The sequence below is a fragment of the Dasypus novemcinctus genome, chromosome 9, assembly GCF_030445035.2.
Source record: "Dasypus novemcinctus isolate mDasNov1 chromosome 9, mDasNov1.1.hap2, whole genome shotgun sequence".
In the NCBI taxonomy this organism is placed as follows: Eukaryota; Metazoa; Chordata; class Mammalia; order Cingulata; family Dasypodidae; genus Dasypus; species Dasypus novemcinctus.
In genome coordinates, this window is record NC_080681.1 from 107,586,861 (window position 1) to 107,606,309 (window position 19,449).

Consider the following 19,449-nt stretch of genomic DNA (forward strand, 5'->3'; position numbering starts at 1 on the left):
CAGGAATGGCGCCGCCCACACTTCCCGTGCCGCTGACGACAACAGAAGCGGACAAAGAAACAAGACGCAGCAAATAGACACCAAGAACAGACAACCAGGGGAGGGGGAGAAATTAAATAAATAAATAAATCTTTAAAAAAAATAAATAAATAAATAAAATAAAGTTTTATATTAACTAGTATGTATATTTTGTTTTTGTTATTTTTAGTAGATCATTTGAGTAGTTTGGAGCAAATATTTTGAAATTTTAAAAAACATGGGAACATTTTTAAAAATTTTAATAGCAGTTTTATTGAGATATAGTCACATACCATACAATCTATCCAAAGTGTATAATCAATGGCTTTTAGTATAATCAATGTTGTGCATTCATCACCACAAAAAATTTCAGAACAATTTCATTACTCCAAAAAGAAAACTCCACACCCCTTAGCAGTCACCTCTCAATCCCTCTGTCCTTCCCTAGCCCTTTATAACCACTAATCTAGTTCCATCTTTTTAAGTTGATTTATATTTACATTTTATAAAAATGGAATCATACAATATGTAGTACTTTGTGTCTGGTTTCTTTCACTTAGCATAATGTTTTGTGTGGATTTTTTGCCTGATATTAACATCTTGTAATGTTAACATACATAGCATCTGTTCAGTTTCAAAGAAAAACAGTCTTATATGTGTAATATTACCCATATTCATATATCACATAAGGTTTTACTATGTTATATAGTCCCATGTTAAACTTTTTAGCTTTCCTTTTAAAATACACATTTTATATATTAGTCTTTCCTTTTCAACCACTGTCATACACATACAATAGCACTGCTAGTTTCAAATATTATGTTGTGCTTTCACCTTTTCTACTCATTTCCAAAGTCTAGCACACAAGTTAATCCTCAGTTTTCTATTCTCTAGCTTCATTCTATTTCTGGTGACACATAGTCTAGTTATTAACTCCATGAATTTGCACAATACATTTAGTTCATAATAGCGCAATCATACATTTTTTGTCCTTTTGTGTTGGGCTTACTTCAGTCAACATAATGTCCTCCAGTTTCATCCATGTTGTCATATGCTTCACGACTTCACTTCTTTTCTTATAACTGCATAATATTCCATCTTGTGTGTACACCACAGCTTGTTTATCCATTCGTTGGTTGATGGACACCTGGGTTGTTTCCAACTTTTGACAATTGTGAATAACACTGCTATGAACATTGGTGTGTAGGTATCTATTTGTGTCACTACTCTCAGTTCTTCTGGGTATATATCCAGTAGTGGTATGGGTGGGTCACGCGGCAAATCTATATTCAACTTCTTCAGGAATTGCCAAACAATCTTCTACAGTGGCTGTACTATTCTACATTCCCACCAACAGTGAATAAATATGCCTATCCACATCCTCTCCAACACTTGTATTTCTTTGTCTTTTTAAAGCTGCCATTCTAATAGGTATGAAATGATATCTCATTGTAGCTTTGATTTGTATTTCCCTAATTGCTAGTGATATTGAACACCTTTTCATGTGTTTTTCACCATTTGTTTTTCTTCTTTGGACAAACGTCCAAGTATCTGCTTCTCTGTGTTTACTTCCCGGGGTTCCAATATCAAAACTCCAACTAATTACTCTGTCTTGTCATTTTCCCTGTAAGATCCAGCCCACCAAGGGAACAGGGATTCAATGTCCTACTGACCTGGTCCAATCAAAGCCTTAATCATAATTTAATTAAGTAAGAGTGAAACCTCTGAATCCAATATTATCTAATGTACCCAGAGGAAAAGACCAATTTACAAACATAACCCAATATCTGATTTTGAATTCATGAATAATACCAAACTGCTATAGGTATCATGGAACCACAGTCAGAATCCAGGTCCAGGATGGTAGGGGGGCTGTGGTCTGGGTGCCTGGCCCCATTGGGTGCTCTTGTAGGCTCTGGAGAAAACTTGGAGCCAGATTGTCAGCAGGGCTCCAGGCAGTAGGGGGAAGATGACTCCGGGAGGTGCCCACATCAGGGGTGTCCAGTGCCACTTGGCCTATTGCTGACAGATCCAAAGGGGATGGAGATGCCTTCTTAGGTGGCTTAAGACCACATTGGCATAGCCTCCATATTTCTCAACCATGAACTTCCACTGGAGGCCCCAGCAGGACCCAGCTATAGCAGCAGAGAGGAATAAGGGCTGGAAGGGCCTTCAAGCATTGGTTCAGCCAACTGCCCAGTGCCAGCCTCTCCAGGAAGTAGTCAGCACAGGCCATCAGCACTGTAGCACCCAGCAGGGCTGTGCCCAGAACTGTGAATGGGCATGGCCACCGGAGTGTGAGCAGGGCTCCCAGCAGTGCCAGCCCCGCCAGGCTCCCAGCTGGCACCCAGGCTGAAGGCAGTTGGTAGATGGGTTCTGCATCCAGTGTGACCCCAGCACCTAGCAGGAGATGGGTCAGTAAGAGCCTGACACTGTGAATCAGTATAGTGACCAAGCCACAGAGGAGTCCAATGCCAAGTGCAATGCCTGCCTCACTTCCAGGTTCAGCTGTGTCTCCAGCACCTGCTCCTTGTGACACAGCAGGAAGATCACCTATGATCTGATAGCAGACTAGAGAGATATTATGAAGCAGTGGTAGCCGAAGCAGCAATAGATGATTCCAAAGCAGCAGCAAAAGGCACATACCAGGGCAGGCGCCAGTTGAGGACTGTTCTGGGGTTCCAAGACAGATCTTGGGTCCGGTGGCTCTAAGAGTTGTTAGTTAAAGGGCCTAGGGTCAGAGGTCATGACCAGGGGCAGCAAGCCTTCCTCCATAGCTGAACAGGAGGTGTGCAGAGAGGGGAGGTCACTGTCAGTTCCTTTCCTCCATCCTGAATGTCTTAAGGGGGTTGGGAAGTCACCCTGCCATGGATGAGGACAGAAGTGGTAAAAGGCTTCCCTAGACCCACAGCTGTATCCCTGCCCAGAAGTCCTAGGTATTGGGGATGCTGTCAGGCATAGGCATTCCCAGGCCGCTCTGTTCATTGCCCACTAAACTCTTGTAAGTTGTAGTCCACACCCCAGGAGCTAAGTGCCCAGCCTATAGCTTTTGATTGAGGAGTTTAATCCATTCGCATTCAATGATATTACTGTAAAGGCATTATTTACTTCTTTGGTTTTCATATGTCATATATTTTTGTCTGTCTTTTTATTCTTTTGGTTATCCTATCTGCTATTCTTTCTTGTATACTCTCCTCCAAACGTCTCTCCTGTCTTTTTCTTTCAGGCTCTAAGGCGTCCTTTAATATTTCCTGCAAAAGTGGAATCTTTTTTACTAACTCTCATAGTTTCTGTTTGCTCATGAATATTTTATACACACCCCCATATTTGATGGACAATTTTGCCAGTTTAAGAATTCTTGGCTAGCAGTTTTTATCTTTCAGCATCCTAATTGTATGATACCACTGTCTTCTCGCCCGCCATGGTTTCTCATGAGAAATTGATGCTAAGTCTTACTGGGCATGTGTTGTGTGTGATGGTTTGCTTATCTCTTACTGCTCTCAGAATTTTCTCTTTATTTTTGACATTTGACACTATGAGCAGTATATGTCTTTGAGTAGGACTATTTGGGTTTATTCTGATTGGGATACGGTGTGCTTCTTGGACATGTAAGTTCATTTCTTTCATGAGAGTTGGGAAATTTTCAGCTGTTATTTCCTCAGATACTCTTTCTGCCCCTTTTCCCTTCACTTCTCCTTCTGGAACGCCCGTGACACGTATGTTGTTGCATTTCGTGTTATTGTTTAACTCCCTGAGCCCCTGCTCAGTTTTTTCCATTCTTTTCTCTCCGTGTTCTTCAGTTTCAGCTGTTTTGTCTTCAGTATCAATATTCTTTCTTCTGTTATTTTTGAGTCTGCTATTCTATGCCTCTAATGTGTGCATTTTAAAAATTATATTAAAACTGTTCTTTAAAAAATCTAAGCGTTGTGTTGCTGGTGAAGAACTCAGAACTGTGTGGTCCAGCACCGGTAGGCAAGGATGAAAGACGAGGGTGGAGTTCTTCCTGGGAGGTGCCTGTCTCCAAGGGTTAGAGGTGGGTCAGAGGCATGGGGGCACCTGCAAACTGTGGGCCATAGGCAGCAGGTGAGCCTGGGGGTAGATAAGGGGGAGAGCAGCTCACCCTAGAGCCTAGGGCCGCTCTGAGGGAGGCAGCACTGCGAGGGAGCCTCTGGCTTACATTGCAAAGAGCCGGAGCTGTTCGGCAGGTAGGCTGTCAAATCATCGGGGGGGCTGGTGCCCAAAGCTCTGCTCCCTGGGGTGATCATGTAGCCTGCCCCCCAGAAGGTTCCGCTGCCAGCTTCCCTGACTGAAGTGGGGAGGCCCTGTGCCCGGGCTCATGGTCTTGTGCCGATGCCAGTACTTGTAGTCCGGGTGGTCGTGCAGGTGCTGGACCCAAGGCCGCTTCGCTTCTCGTCCTCGCCCCGCAGGTTCCTCTGCCCGCCCCGGCTCTTGGAGATCTCGGAGTTCCGCATCTTTGGATTCTGCTGCGCCATCTGGTGGCGCTGAGCGGAGCGCCATACCATGCACGCGTGCAGGGGCCGCTTCACTTTCCCAAGGAAAGCCCATCAGAGACTCCGCGGTTCCCAGCACCCTCCAGCTCCTGGGATTTCGGGGACAGGGAGGAAGGTGCTGCAGGAGCGGGAGGCTCCAGGCTCCAGGCTTGGTCCTGTAAGGAGCCAGGTAGCGCCACAGAGGGCGTGCTGGGTGCGAAGCGTGGAGTCCAAAATCTGGTATCCAGAAAATCCAAGTATTTTCCTCTTGTGGAGTCGTCTTGGAAAAACTCATGTCCTTAAAAAGTGTACACTGACTCCAAGTCCAGAGTCCTAAGAACGGAGGCCCTGCCCCCGACGAATTCGGCACTTTGGAGAGAGCCGATGTCAAAGCCGCTGTGCCTAGTATCCCTGTACTGAAAAAGTGGTGCTCTCCTTTCCTTCTGGTTTCGGAGGCCTCACCCGATCCGCGAGTACCTCTCCCCCTACCCGCTGCTGATGACAGGACCGTCCTGCGGTGGGGACGTAAGCCCCTCTAATGTTTGTTTTTTGGAAAGATTTATTTATTTATTTTATTTCCCCCCTCTACCCCCCACACCTGCTGTTTTTCCTGTCTGTAGCCATTCACTGTGTGAACTTCTGTATCTATTCCTCTTTTTGATCTTCTCTTCTCATTTTTTTCTCCTCTAAGAGTCACCAGGATTCAATCCTGAGGACCTCTGATATGTAGAGAGGTTCCCCATTAGCTGGGCCACCTCAGTTCCTGGTTTCTGCTGTGCTTCACCTTGACTCTCCCCTTCTCTCTTTTGTTGCATCATCATATTGCTGCGTGACTCACTAGCACAAGCACTGGCTCACAGCACAGGCACTCGGCTCGACGCACAGGCACTTGGTTCACCACGCAGGCATGCTTTCTCTTCTTTTTCAACAGGAGGCCCCAGGGATCAAACCCTGGTCATCCCATATGGTAGGCGGAAGCCCTTTCACTTGAGCCACATCTGCTTCCCAACCCTCTAATGTGTGTTTTTTTTAAGATTTATTTTTATTTATTTCTCTCTCCTTCCCACCCCCCACCCCACCTTGTCTGCACTCTTGTGTCCATTTGCTGTGTGTTCCTCTGTGTCTGCTTGCATTCTCAGCGGTACCAGGAATCTGGGTTTCTCTTTCTGTTGCATCATCTTGCTGTGTCAGCTCTCCGTGTGTGCAGCACCACTCCTGGGTGGGCTGTGCCTTTTTCACCAGGGGCAGCTCTCCTGTGGGACGCACTCTTTGTGCGTGGGACACCCCCACGTGGGGGTATCCCTGGGTGGCATGGCACTCCTTGTATGTGGCAGCACTGTGCATGTGCCAGTTCACCACATGGGCCAGGAAGCCCTGGGTTCTAACCCTGGACCTCCTGTATGGTAGGTGGATGCTCTATCAGTTGAGACACATCCACTTCCCCCCTCTAATGTGTTTTTTATCTCACCTTTATGTCTTTCATTCCCATGAGTTCTGTTATTTTTCTATTCAGGCTTTTGAATTCTTCTTTGTGCTCACTCAATGTCTTCTTGATGTCCTTTATCTCTTTAGCCATATTTTCTTTCAACTCAATTTGATTTTGGAAATTTGTACGATTCTCATTGCATAATTGTCTCAAATCTTGTGTCTCATCTGGGATTTTTATATATTCTTTTGCTTGGGCCATTTCTTCCACTTCTTGTAATTTTTTGCTGTTGCCAGGCATCTGATTATGATGGTGAGTTTACGTTGATGCCCGATTTCTCTCTCTTTTGTGAGAATTTAGTGGCGGGATTCTGTGTTACTGGGAAACAGGCGCTCAAACCACTTGAGCTATATCTGCTCCCCTGATCACTGCTTTCAGTCAGCTACTTCAGATTCCTGGGTGGCCAACTCTGAGGACAGCCATTGTTCCAACCTTTCTCAAGCAAAAGTGGCAGGAGACTTAATGAGGCAGTACCAATTATTTTTCTTCTTTTCTCTTTCCATTTCCTGCTTGGGAACAGAAAGAGTTTAGAAAACTTACAAATTGATGGCTCCAGTCCTCAACAAAAATAAAAACAAAGACACACACACACACATACAAAACTAACAATCCCAGAAGAGTAGAAGAACTAAATATCCAGAGTTATAACAACTTAATATTCATATTGTCCAGTTCTCAACAAAAAAATTACAAAATGCACAAAGAAACTGGAAAGTGTATCCCATTCACAGGGAGGAAAAAAGAAATAGCCAGAAACCATCCCTGAGGAAGCTTATACATTTAACAGCAACAACAAAAAGATTGAAATTATAAAAAGGAACCAAACAGAAATTTGGGGGCTGCAAAGTACAGTAATTGAACTGAAAAATTCGTTAGATAGATTCAATAGCAGATTTGAACAGATAAATGAAAGGAGGAGCCAACTTGAAGACAAGACAAGTGAAATTATCCAGGGTGAGAAGCAGAAAGAAAAAATAATGAAGAAAAATGAACGAAGCCTGAGGGAACTGTGGGACACCATCAAGGGTACCAACATACATATCATTCAATTCCCAGAAAGACAAGAGAGAAAGAGGCAGAAAAAATACTTAAATAAATAATGGCTGAAAACTTCAAAATCTGAAGAAAGCTATGAATATACTCATCCAGGAAGCTCAACAAACTCCAAGCAGATGAGACTGTAAGAGATCTACATGAAGACACATTCGAGTGAAATAGTCAAAATCCAAAGGCAAAGAGAGAATTTGAAAGCAATAAGAAAGAAGCAATTCGTCATATACAAGGGATGCCTAATAAGATTACTTGCATATTTTTCATCAGAAAGCATGGCAGTCAGAGGACAGTGGGACAGCATATTTAAAGTCCTTAAAAATCTGTCAACCAAGAATTCTATACCCAGAAAAGTTATCTTTCAAAAATGAAGGAGAAATTAAGATAGTTACAGATAAATAAAAACTGAAAGAGTTCATTACCAGAAGACCTGACCCACAAGAAATGCTAAGGGGAGTCCTTTGGGCTGAAATAAAAGGACACAAGAAAGTAACGTGAAGCCATAAAAAGAAATAAAGAACATTGGTAAAAGAAACTGCATAGGTAAACATAAAATCCTATATTATTGCACTTTGGAATAGTAACTTCTTGTTTCCCCCTAAATGACTTAAGAGGCAAATGTGTAAACTAATGTAGCAGTTTGATATGGTTTACGAATTCCAAAAATAGATATTGGATTATGTTTGTAAACTGGCCCGTACCTGGTCATAATTAAATTATGAATAGGGCTTTGATTGGGCCACGTCAATAGGACCCACCCTTGGTGGGCTGCGACTTACAGATAAAACTACACAGCAGAGCAGAGGAGTTAGTTGGAGTTTTTGATGTAAGAATTTTGATGCTGGAGTCTTGAGTTGGAGCCCTGGGAAATAAGCACACAGAGGAGCTTGGTTGTGAGGAAAGAGAGAAGGCCCTGGGAAGAGAAACAATCCATTTACCTAATAGGCTACAGCTGGCCTTGTGGGGAAACCAGAGGTACTGAGCCCAGAGAGAAATGAACCCCAGGAAGAGAGGACCCTGGAAGCCTGAACCCTGGCAGATGTCAGCAGCCAGCTTGCTCCAACATGTGGCAAAAGACTTTGGTGAGGGAAGTAACCTATGCTTTATGGCTGGTAATTGTAAGCTTCTACCCCAAATAAATGCCCTTTATAAAACCAACCAATTCCTGGTATTTTGCGTCAGCACTCCTTTGGCTGACTAATACAACTAACATTTAAAATCTATGTTAATGGGCATACAATGTATAAAAATGTAATCTCAGGTAATAACAACATAAAGGGGAAGGGACAGCAATACATAGGAGTAGAGAGTTTGTATACTACTGAAACTAGTATGGTATTAGTTTAACTAGGTTGTTATTAGGTTAAGAATTCATTATAATTACTAAGGTAAGCATTAAGAAAATAACCAAAAAATATAGAGAGAACAGGAAAGAAGGGAATCAAAATGGTACACTAAAAAAAGCAACTAAATACTAAAAAGGGAGCAATGGAGTAGTTGAGGAATGAAAACATACAAGATACACAGAAAACAAATAGCTAAATGGCAGAAGTAAATCTTCTTGATTATTACCCTAAATGTCAATAAATTAAACTCCCCTATTAAAAGACAGAGATTGACAGATTAGATGAAAAAGCATGATTCATCCTTATGCTGTCTACAGAGGACTTACTTTGGATATGTAAACACAAAGAGGTTAAAAATCAAAGTGTGGGGGGAAGTGGATGTGACTCGGGTGACTGGGCTCTGCCTACTGCACGGGAGGTTGCTGGTTCAGATCCCAGTGAGGAAAACAGCGAGTTGGCATGACGGGCAGACACAACAAGCTGACTCAACAAGATGACGCAACAAGAGACGTGGGGAGGAAAAACAGAATGAGAGACTCAAGAAAGCAGGGAGCGGAGGTCTCAAGTGATTAGAACACCTCCCTCCCACATTGAAGGTCCCGGGTTTGTCTCCTGGTGCCTCCTAAAGAAACAAGGAAGACAAAAAGACTTAGCAAGTGAAAAACAACAAGGGGGTGAGGAGAAATAAATAAATAAAATAAATCTTTTAAAAAATCAAAGTATGGAAAAAGATATTCAATGTAAACAATAATCAAAAGAGAGATGAGTGGCTAAGTTATTGTCAGACAAAATAGGCTTTAACTCAAAAAAGGATTCAGAGACAAAGAAGGATATTATATATTGATAAAAGATTCAATCCAGCAAGGAGCTATAATGATTATAAATATATATGCATCTCACAACAGCCATAACGATTATAAACATGTATGTACCTCACAACAGAAGCAAAAATGGACAGAATTGAAAAATTGTCAGAATTGAAGGGAAAAATAGATAGTTCTACAACTATCTATTTAAAGTGGTTTAAATATACCACTTTCAATAATTGATGGAATATCTAAAAGATCAATAAAGAGGGAAACGGACTTTGGCCCAGTGGTTAGGGCGGCGGTCTACCACATGGGAGGTCCGTGGTTCAAGCCCCGGGCCTCCTTGACCCGTGTGGAGCTGGCCCATGCGCAGTGCTGATGCGCGCAAGGAGTGCCGTGCTACACAGGGGTGTCCCCCGCGTAAGGTAGCCCCACGCGCAAGGAGTGCACCCATAAGGAGAGCCGCCCAGCGCGAAGGAGGGAGAACAGCCTGCCGAGGAATGGCGCCACCCACACTTCCCGTGCCGCTGACGACAACAGAAGCGGACAAAGAAACAAGACGCAGCAAAAAGACACAGAAAACAGACAACCGGGGGAGGGGAGGGGAGGGGAATTAAATAAATAAAAATAAATTTTTAAAAAAATCAATAAAGAAATAGAGTCCTTGAACAACAACAATTAACCTATTAGATCTAATGGACATATATAGAACACTCCACCTAACAACAACAGAATATAATTCTTCTCAAGTGATCATGGAACAGTTTCCAGGATAAATCATATGTTACATCACAAATCAAATCTTAATAAATTTTAAAATATTGAAATCATACAAAGTATCTTTTTGTACCACAGTGAAATTCAGCTAGAAATCAATAACGAAGGTAAACTGGAAATTTTACAAATATCTAGAAATTGAAAAACACACTATTTAACAACCAACCAGTGGGTCAAAGGAGGATCACAAGGGACATTAGGAATATCAAAGGAGATGTTCAAATGGTTAGTAAGTATATGAAAAATCCTCAACATTGCCTTAGTTTGCCAAAGGACTGTCAATACAAAGTACCAGAAATGGGCTGGCTTTTATAATGGAACTTTATTTGGGGTAAAAGCTTACAGTTCCAAGGCCGTGAAGTGTCCAAATCAAGGCATCATCAAAGATGCTTTCTCACCAAAGTCAGCTACTGGTGATCCTGGTGTCCTGCCATGTGGCAAAGCAAGATGGTGACCGATCTTTGCCAAGGTCCCTGCCTTCCCTTCCAGACTCACCATCTCCCAGAGCCCAGCTGTGCACTATCAGGCATATGGTTAGTTTCTTTCTGGGCCTCCTCTCTCACATCTTCAGGACTTCTCTTTCTGTGAGAGAATCTGGAATCCTCTCTTTCACATAGCAGGGTCAAAGATGGTGGCTTCTTTTTCCTGTGTGTCTCTTCCTCTGCTTCTCCATTTATATAAGGCCCAGCAAGAGGGTGGAGACCCAACTTGAGTCACACCTCACTGGTGCATTCCAATCAAAAGCAATCTAATCAAGGGATCTAATCAAGGTCCCTTAACAGAATCTAATGCAATCAAAGGATCTCACACCCACAAGAATGGATTAATGAAAAGATTAAAACACATAATCTGTTTTTGGGATTCACCAAATTCAAACTGTCTCAACATCATTAGCCATTAGAGAAATGCAAATTATAACTATAGTGAGATGCCACATCACACCCACTAGAATGGCTATTATTTTTTAAACAGCAACTGAAAATAAGTATTAGAGAGGATGCAGAGAAATAGGAAACCTTGTAGATTATTGGTGGGAATGTAAAATGGTGCTGTCGCTGTGGAGAACAGTCTAGCAGTACCTCAGAAAGTTAACATAGAATTACCATATTATCTGGAAATTCTACTCCTCGGTATATATCCAAAAGAATTGAAAGCAGGGACTCATACAGATATTTGTGTACCAATGTTCATTGTAACAATAATCACAATAATCAAAACATGGAAGCAACCCAAGTTTACATCAACAGATGAATGGATTAACAAATTGTTGCATATCCTTACAATAGAATATTATTGTAAAAAGAAGTGGTGATGTTACATGCTATTACGTGAACGAAACTTGAAAACATTGTGTTGAGTGAAATAAGTCAGACACAAAAGGACAAATATCACTCATGAAATACTTAAAATAGGCAAATTCATGGATACAGAAAGCACAATAGTGGTTAGCAGGAGTGGAGAAATGGAGGAATGGGGAATTATTGATAAATGAGTATCAGTTTTTTTTAATTTTTTGTTTTATTCCCTCCCCCTTTGCAGCTTGCTTGCTGCCTGCTCTCTGTGTCCATTTGCTGTGCATTCTTCTGTGTGTCTATTTATTTTTATTTATTCCCCTCCCCCCTTGTGGCTTGCTTGTTATTTTGCTGTCTGTGTACATTTCCTGTGCACTCTTCTGTGTTTTTACCTGTCTCCCTTTTTGTTGCATCACCTTGCTGAGTCGACTCTCCATGGTGCTTGCAGGCCGGGCAGCACTCCGCAGCGTGCGGGCAAGCCTGACTTCACAAGGATGCCCTGGGATGTGAACCCAGGGCCTCCCACATGGTAGAGAGGAGCCCAACTGATTGAGCTGGAGCCGCTTCCCTAAGTATCAGTTTTGATTTGGGATGATGAAAATAGTCTGGAAATAGATATCGGTGAAAGTTACACAATATTGTCAATGTGCTTGTATTACTTAGGATTCTCTAGGGAAACAATCAACAGGAGATACCTGTAAATAATATGAGATTTTATAAAACTCTCTCATGTGACCATGGGGATGCACAAATCCAGATTCTGCAGGCAGGCTGCAAACCAAAATCCCTGATGAAGATCTGATGTAGGTCCTTGATAAGTTCCCAGGAGATGTTGGCTGTCCAAAGATGAGCTAGGAAACTCTCTCTGAATATTGAAATCACTTCCCTTTCTAAGGCAGTCAACTGATTGGATAACACATCACTCATTGCTGATAGCAATCTCCCTGGCTGATTGTAGATGTAATCAGCCATGTATGCAGTAAACTCAGTGATGATTAAAATCCATAAATGTCCTTGTATTACAATTAGCCCAGTGCTTGCTTGACCAAACAACTGGGCACAATAACATGGCTGAGTTGACAAATTACCTTGCCTAACCATCACAGTGATTAATGTCAAAAAGTTGTTCACTGAAAATGATTAAAATGTTTTTTATGTTATGTATATTTTACCACAATTAAAAATAAATAAATTTTAAAAATAAATAATGTGTTTTTTAAAAACACATGTCAGACATGTCTCCTCTGCTCTAAACCTCCAATGGTTTCCCGTCTCACACTAAATAATTGCCAAAGTTTTACTCTGTACTAAAGTCAGTTTAGCTCTTCCTTAGCAGAAAGTTCCGGCAGCAACCATTATTGCTTCATCTCCAAACATAACTGGCTGACTCAGCCTTATAGGCAGGCAGTACTAGTTTTTGAAATGGGAACCATAGTAGCTCCATGTGATGGTTTGAAGCTGTATGTACCCCAGAAAAGTATGTTCTTAAAGTTAATCCATTACTGTGGGTGTGGACCCATTGTAAGTTGGATCTTTGGGTGAGTAGAATCTTAATTTAAGATGTGACCCACCTCATTCAGGGTAGGTCTTAATCCTCTTACTGGAGTCCTTTATAAGAGAATGAAATTCAGACACAGAGAAAGCCATGGAAGCAAGAAACTGAAACAAACAAAACCCAAAAGAGAAGGATAGCCTCAGCAGATGCCACCATTTGCCTTGCTGTGTGAAAGAGGAGTCCAGAATTGCCAACAGCCTGTTCTTGGGGAGAAAGCATCACTTGATGAAGCCTCGGTTTGGATATTTTTCTCAGCCAAAAAACTGTAAGCTTGTAGGCTAATAAATTTCCACTGTTAAAAGCCAATCAGGGAATCGGATGTGGCTCAAATGATATAGCGTCTGCCTACCATATGGAGGGTCCTGGGTTTGGTACCCAGGGCCTCCTGGCTTGTTTGGTGATCTTTCCCCCTCACTTTTGCTTCCTTGGAATTGCTAAAAGTGTTAGCACAAAACCTTTGATTCAAGCTCTGTTTTCTATGGAATATAGGCTGACATTTACAGCCAGGAGAGGTCCTAGAAAACAGACCTTCAGGGCATGATTTTGGGGTTGGTTTTCCCACCTATGTGAAGGCGATAGGGACCACATTGCTAGTGATAAGTAGAGGGTTAAAAAAAATCCAGGATCAGACTATAAGGGGCAGAGCTACAAAGGACTCTAAATGCACAGCTTCAGTTGGTCTCCTGTGTCAAAGTCAAGGCCCTGATAGTGAAAGAGTAAGATACTGAGACGTGGGAGAGGGGCATTAGGGTGGACAAACCTAACAATCTTTATCTCACAAATTCTCCTGAAACTTCCTGTGTGGTAGAAGCAACCCCTTCCTTCTTGCCAGGGAGGAAAAGCTTCCCCTTTCCTAGAGACAATGCAAGGATTTCAGGAAAAAAAGTAGGTGCCTCATAAAATGACATTTGTTCTTCCTAAGACCTGCTCCCATCAAACCTGGTTGACTCCCCAAAACCAGAGTTGCTTCCTAGCAATCTTAACTGGGGAAGTGTTTCTTGACATGGGAAAAAATATGCTACACACCAAATGAACTGCAAGACTTGGATAATATATGTGGTATGATCTTGGGAATTTTAGATGTGGCAGAGAGAGAAACAGGCACTACATAATATAAGACAGACTAGTGGGCAATTCATTGACATGGAGCACTCTCCAGGAACTCAGGATTTAATATTCTGGCAAGGACACCTGGAGCTGGTCTCTGGTAAGATAGTTTCTGTGACAATTTGAGATTATTTTATGAATCCCAAAAAAGGAAAGATTATGTCTGTAAACTAATCTATTCTTTTGAGTGTGACACCCTTTGATTATATTGGATCACTTGAGGGGTCCCTGATTAGATTACCTGTCAAGATCGCTTTGAGGGCTTTCTTTGATTTGACCACATCAGTAGGGTGTGACTCAGGTTGAGTCCCCACCCCCTTGGTGGGTCTGATATAAAACAGACACTCACTCGAATAGACACAGGTAGAGAGAGAGCTCTGTCATTTTTGATCTTGACACTCCAGGGAGAGATGAGCCATTCTCCTGATAGTTTACAGCTGATCTTGGGAAGAGACCAGAACAGCTGAAAAAGCCCAGAAAGAAATGAGCCCTATGCCAGGAGAGAGAGGAAGCCCTGAGAGACTAGCACTACGCCAGGCTGCAGCTGAGAGAGAGGAAACCCAGAGGGAAAGGCTTTTCACTCACAGAGAGATTAGCAACCCTCTTGCTTCAACACGTGGCAACTGACTTCAGTGAAAAAGCAACCTTGAGTTGTACTCTTTAGGGCCTTGCAATTGTAAGCTCTTACTCAAATAAATACCCTTTATAAAAGCCAACAGCTTTCTGGTACTTTGCATCAGCACCCCTTTGGCTGACTAATAGTTTCCAGAGATGGTCACCATCAATGCCTTCCCTTCATCTGTGCACAAGTCATTCCTCACATCAAGAGGTGGAGTCTTTTTCCCCCTCTCCTTGAAGCTGGGCTGGCCTGGTGGCTTGCCTGACCCACTAGAATATAGTAGAAGTGAAGCAACGCTGTTTCAGTTCTGGGCTTAGACTTTAAGAAGACTGGCAGCCTCCATTTCCTCCCTCTTGGAAGCCAGGATCATGTACGAAGTCCAAGAAACAGAGACCACTGTACTGAGAGGAAGAGTGAGCCAGCCGTGTGGAGACACCATGATGGAGACACCCAGGTCTTCCATCCATCCCAGGTGAGATGCCATTTACGTAAGCGAAAAAGACATCTTGGACATGTGCGCTCCTGCAAACACCACATGAAGCAGATAAACACTCAACTGAGCCTAGCCCAGATTGCAGAACTGTAAGAAATAATAAATTGCTATGGTTTTAAGCCTCTAAGTTTTGGGTGGTTTGTTATTCAGCAATAGTTCATTGAAACATGGACTTTGTTTACAAGGATGGCCTAGGCTGCTCAAGCAAATACCATAAAATGCTTCAGCTTTAACAATGGGAATTTATTCACTCATGGTTTTGAGGCTGGGAAATGTCCAAATCAAGGCATCATCAGAACAAATGCTTTCTCTCTGAAGACTGTGGCATTCTGGGACTGGCTGCCAGTGATTCTTGGTTCCTCTGTCTCATGGCCAGGCACATGGTGGCAGCTCCTGGTCTCTTCCTTCTCTTCTGGGTTCTGTGTCAGCTCCTTGCTTCTGGTGGCTTTTTCTCTCTTGTCTGAATTCATTCCATTTATAAAGGACTCTAGTAGGGAAGAGGATATGGCTCCTGCCTACCACATGGGAGGTCCCAGGTTTGGTTCCTAGTGCCTCCTAAAGAAGATGAGCATGAGCTGATGCAACAAGATGTTGCAACCAAGAGACATAGCGAGAAAACACAAGAGTCACAACAAACATGGAATGGAGGTGGCTCAAGTGATTATGCGCTTCCCTCCCACATGGAAAGTCCCAGGTTCGGTTCCTGGTGACTCCTAAGAAAGAAGATGAGCAGACAGAGTGAAAACAACAAGGTGGAGGGAGAAATAAATAAATAAAAATAAATAAATCTAAAAGAAAAAAAGGACTCTAGTAATAAGAATAAGACCCATCCTAATTGGACTGGCCACACACACCTTACCTGAGGTAACCTCATCAAAAAGGGTCTAGTTCACATCCACAGGAATGGATTGGAATTAAGAACATGTGTTTCTTGGGTACACACAGCTTCAAAGCATCATGGATGGCTTTTTAAAAAAACTTTATTGGGGTAACATACATACACCATAGCATTTCCCATTTTAACCACTTTCAAGTGTACAAGTCAGTAGCATTAATTACATTCAAAATGTTGTGCTACCATAACCACCATCCATTCCCAAAACTTTTCCATCACCCCAAACTGAAACTCTGTATCCATTTAGCATTAACTCCTCATTCCCCATCCCACTCCTGTGTCTATGAATTTGTATAGTCTAGTTATTTCATGTAAGTGAGATCATATAGTATTTATCCTTTTGTGTCTGGCTTGCTTCACACAACATGATGTTGCAGCATGTATCAGAACTTCATTCCTTTTTACAGCTGAATAATATTCTGTTGTCTGTACCACGTTTTGTTTATCCATTCATCTCTTGACAAATACTTGGGTTTCTTCCACCTTTTGGCTATTATGATTAATGATGCTATGAACATTGATATACAGATCACTGAGTCCCTGCTTTCAATTCTTTTGGGTGTATACCTAGGAGTAGAATTGCCAGATCATATGGTAATTCTATGTTTAACTTTCTGAAGAACAGCCAAACTGCTTTCCATAGTAGCTATACCATTCTATATTCCCACCAATAATGCGCAGTTGTCCCTATTTCTTCCCATCCTCATCAACGCTTATTTTCACTTAAAAAAACAACAACAAACTAACATTCTAATGGATGTTAAGGGGTCTTATTGTGGTTTTGATTTGCATTATGCATTTAATAATGACTAATGATAAAGCTTTTTATGTGCTTATTAGCCATTTGTATATATTCTTTGGAGGCATTGATGGTTCCTTAAAACCTGGACAGAATGATAACCTACAATAAATTAGGCCAAGATGCTGTAACTTCCATGGAATAGTATTTAAGCAGAAGACAGGAGAAGTGGCTGTGGTCAGGTGACTGGGCTCCCGCCTACCACATGAGAGGTTGCTGGTTTGGATCCCAGTGCCTCCTAAAGAAGACAGCAAGCTGGCACGATGGACAGGCGCAGCAAGCTGACACAAGAGGAAAAAAACACGATGAGATGGAAGTGGATTTGGCTCAACTGATAGATCATCCACCTACCATACGGGAGGTCCAGGGTTCAAACCCAGGGCCTCCTAACTTGTGTGGTGAAGCTGATCCAAGTGCAGTGCTGATGCATGCAAGAAGTGCCATGCCACACAGGGGTGTCCCCTGCATAGGGGAGTCCCACATGCAAGGAGTGCACCCCACAAGGAGAGCTGCCCCACGGGAAAAAGCACAGCCCACCCAAGAGTGGCGCCGCACACACAGAGAGCTGACACAGCAAGATAACACAACAAAAAGAGACACAGATTACTGGTGCTGCTGACAAGAATGCATGGGGACACAGAACACACAGAGAATGGACATGGAGAACAGACAACGAGGGAAAAGGGGAGTGAAATAAATTAAAAATAAATCTTTAAAACAAAAAAGAAAAAACATGATGAGAGACACAAAAACGCAGGGAGCAAAACTTCCCAGTGCCTCTAAAGGAGACAGGGAGCTGATGCAACAGAAAAGCGTGGCGAGTTGACATGACAAGATGATGCAACAAGAGAGACAGGGAGGCAAAACACGAGAGACACAACAAAGCAGGGAGCTGGGGTGGTTCAAGCGATAAGGCACCTCCCTCCCACATCAGAGGTCCCATGTTCAGCTCCCAGTGCCTCCTCAAGAAACAAGGAAGAAGAACAGACACAAGTGCAAACAAGGAGGTGGGGAGAAATAAATAAATAAGAAGTCAGAAAGCTCAGGGAGGTAGGAATATAAGATCCAAGAACTCAGCACCTGACTATGATCTCTGGGGGAGCCCAGAGTGTACTCCCTTCATTAAGACAACAAGGAATAAAGGAGATAGCAGCTTCTTTGAATAGCTCGGTGGTCTCTGTGCTTGGTAAGCTGGGATTAAGAGTAAAAGATACTGCCATGGAGCTGGAATCTCTAACATCAGTAACAAACTGCAGAACAGCAGAGGCGGCACCCAAGCCAGGTGAATATAATTACTGTCATGGGCAGCAAGGCCAGAATAGCAATGAAGGTGCAGTGACCTGTAGGGATCTAAGGCCAATTGATGACAGGGATGAGATGATGGGTGATCCTTGAGTTCCTGTCCCCACACCCCAGTGGCTCCCCTGTCTGTCTGCTCATTGTTTTGCTCGCTGTCTCTGCTCGCTGTGTCTACTCATCCGCTCATCTTCTTTAGGAGGCACTGGGAACCAAACCCAGTGCCATGTGGGAGGCGGGCGCCTACCTGCTTGAGCCACATCCACTCCCTGAGCCTTGAGTTTTATATTAAAAAGAAATCAATTTTGTGTGATCTATGTATCTTTTTAAAAATACATAATAAAAAATGAAAAAAATTAATTAAAAAAAAAGAAATCAAGGGTTGGTAAGCAGAAGGATAACATCAGCTGTCACAGTGGAAAATCTCAGTTCCTCATCCAGATTCTACATCTCATTTTACGGAACCAGAGCCCCTTGACTAAGGTGGGTCATGACTCCTTAACGAAAGCCTCTGCAATGATACCACAAGTATATGTAGGAGATATTCCTCAAATCCTTCCCCAGTGGGATCTGCTGCCATTTGCCAGAATGTGCATTGGAAAAGGAGAATATTCCGAATTTTCAAAGACTGTAAAAGATATGGAATTTGACTTGACATAGACACGAGGAGACATGAAATACCATCATAGTTCTCTGGTTACAATAGGGGCTAAAGGAGGCCAGGTGACAAATGAGTTTGGCCCAAGGGCAATGGGTCCTATAGAAGCTGACAGAATCCTTTCCTTAATTCCATGACCTGTGGAATAAAGGCTGTAATGAGAGGAAGAACCGAGTGGAAGCTCCTACAACTGCCCTGAAGTTTATTTCAGCAGTGTTATCTGTGATCTAATAGTTTGACTGCAGTTGTGTTCCCCCGTCATATACCCATTCGATTCACCGGTCTGGCCTCTGGGAAAAGTAGGTGGCTCATAGTGGATAGTGGATGTGATGGATGGAATTGTGTACCCCGGTTGGGACGTGTTCTTGATCTCAGGCTGCATTCTGGTGGGTGTGGACCATTATAAATGAGATCTCCTTGGATGTTACTTCACTTAAGGTGTGGCCAACCAAACGAGGAGGCCTGCGAGAACAATGGAATAGAATGACTTCATTTCCACAAGCTCCTCACCTGCAAAATGGGATTAAAACTAGTATATGGTACTTCCCTTGGCTGTTGTGGGATTAGAAAGGGATAGCGTACATAGAGCACTTTGCACAGGCCCTGGCATGCAGCAAGAGCTTAATAAATAGTTGCTATTATTATGGATTGAACTGAACCATGAAAGGCCTCTGTGCCCCGGGGGCAGCTGGTGGTCGGGCTTCGCTAAGCCGACTAGAGCTGTGGATGCCACCACGGCGTGACCTGCTTTGAATACTC